Source organism: Aegilops tauschii, chromosome 1 (assembly GCF_002575655.3).
Source record: "Aegilops tauschii subsp. strangulata cultivar AL8/78 chromosome 1, Aet v6.0, whole genome shotgun sequence".
Classification (NCBI taxonomy): Eukaryota; Viridiplantae; Streptophyta; class Magnoliopsida; order Poales; family Poaceae; genus Aegilops; species Aegilops tauschii.
The window spans coordinates 231,129,235-231,131,605 of record NC_053035.3 but is presented as its reverse complement, the minus strand read 5'-3'; positions in this window follow the sequence as shown (position 1 = coordinate 231,131,605).

Below are 2,371 nucleotides of genomic sequence, written 5' to 3'. Positions count from 1 at the left end.
CCTTTCCATCAAGGTAGACTGAATCTCCAATGTCGCTAAATAGCCTCTAGGGACTATCTCCAAACATAGCTCACGAAGGTCCTCGGCTAACTCCTGAGGTAACTCTCCTGTCATGAGGGTGTTAACATGACTCTTGCGGCTCAACGCGTCTGCTACTACGTTAGCCTTTCCAGGGTGATAATGCAGTCTCATATCATAATCTTTAATGAGCTCCAACCATCTCCTCTGTCTGAGGTTTAACTCCTTCTGAGTGAAGATGTACTTCAAACTCTTGTGATCCGTGTACACCTCACAATGGTTTCCGATGAGAAAATGTCTCCATGTTTTCAATGCATGCACCACGGCTGCTAATTCCAAATCATGCGTAGCATAATTCTTTTCATGGGGTTTAAGTTGTCTTGAAGCATATGACACAACTCTTCCTTCCTGCATAAGCACTGCTCCAAGTCCTCGACGAGAAGCGTCGCAATAAACTTCATAATCCTTGCGTTGATCTGGAAGAATCAACATTGGTGATGTAACCAATCGTTTCTTCAACTCCTGGAAACTAGCTTCACATTCCTCAGTCCAATTGAATTTGGTGTCCTTCTTCAATAGCTCAGTCATGGGCTTAGCAATCTTTGAGAAATTCTCGATAAATCTCCGGTAGTATCCTGCAAGTCCAAGGAAACTCCGGATTTCTCCAACTGTCGTGGGTGATTCCCAACTTGTCACTGTGTCAACCTTGGCAGGGTCTACTGCTATTCCTTCTCCAGAAATAACATGTCCAAGGAATCCAACTTCCTTCAGCCAAAACTCACACTTACTGAACTTGGCATACAACTGATGTTCTCTGAGCTTCTCAAGTACCAACCGCAAATGCTCCTCATGCTCTTCTTCATCCTTGGAAAAGATTAAAATATCATCAATGAACACCACGACGAACTTATCCAAAAACTCCATAAACACTTTGTTCATCAGGTTCATGAAATAGGCCGGTGCGTTAGTCAGTCCAAATGACATAACGGTATACTCATACAATCCATATCTGGTGGTAAAAGCCGTCTTGGGTATATCCTGCTCTCGAATCTTTAACTGATGGTACCCTGATCGTAGATCGATCTTGGAAAATACTTTAGCTCCTTGCAGGAGGTCAAACAAATCATTGATCATCGGCAGTGGGTACTTGTTTTTGATGGTCACTTCATTCAATCCTCGGTAATCAACAACCATCCTCAGCGGTCCATCTTTCTTCTCCACTAGAAGTACTGGTGATCCCCAAGGTGACGAACTTGGGCGAATATAACCTTTATCCAGTAACTCCTTGATCTGCTTCTTAATTTCCTCCAAATCCTTTGCGGGCATCCTGTACGGTCTCTTAGATATTGGCCCTGTGCCTGACAAAAGTTCAATCAAAAACTCAATGTCTCTATCTGGTGGCATGCCTGGCAACTCTTCTAGAAATACATACGGATAATCCTTCACCACTGGTACTTCCTCCTGTACAACTCCTGATAAGGAATTCACTTGAGTCCTCCTCGGCATATGCCGGGATACATACTTGATCCTTTTTCCTTCCGGGGTGGTAAGCAAAATAGTCTTGCTGGCACAATCGATGTTTCCTCCATACAACGATAGCCAATCCATTCCCAAAATCACATCCAAACCTTGCGATTCCAAAACAATGAGGTCTGAGGGGAAAACATGCCTACCAATGGCCAACGGTATCTGAAAACATCCTTGAGTGGCCATATACTCTGCTCCTGGCGAGGTTACTAACATAGGGCTTTTGAGAACTTGGGTGGACATCTTAAACTTGTTCACGAATCCCCTTGATATGTATGAATGCGATGCACCAGTATCGAAAAGAACGGTTGCAGTAAATGACTTAACCAAAAACTTACCTATTACTGCATCAGGCTGGGCTTCAACCTCCTCCACGCTCACGTGGTTCACATGTCCTTTGTTGAACGGGTTCGGCTTCTTCCCAGAGCTTCCATTGCCATTTCCATTTTGGGCTTCGGGACAATCAGTAGCATAATGTCCCGTCTTCTGGCACTTGAAACAGGTAATGTGACTTAGATCTCTCTTGGTTGGGGTAGATGGGCTGGTGCGGTTCTGTCCATTTCCTCCTCCATTCCCATTACCATTCTTGGAGCCATTATGGTTGTGCGAGCTACCTCCTCCATGGGTATGCTGAAACTGTCCTCCCGGTTTCGGGGTAAATCGTGGCTTCTGCTGGGCTCCAGAATTGTACTTCCCTTGTCCATACTTCCTCTTGCGATTTTCAATCTGCTGTTGCTTCCCTTCAATCATGAGAGCTCTATCTACCAGCTCCTGGTAGTTGTTGAAAGTTGCTACCATCAACTGCATACTCAGCTCATCATTCAAT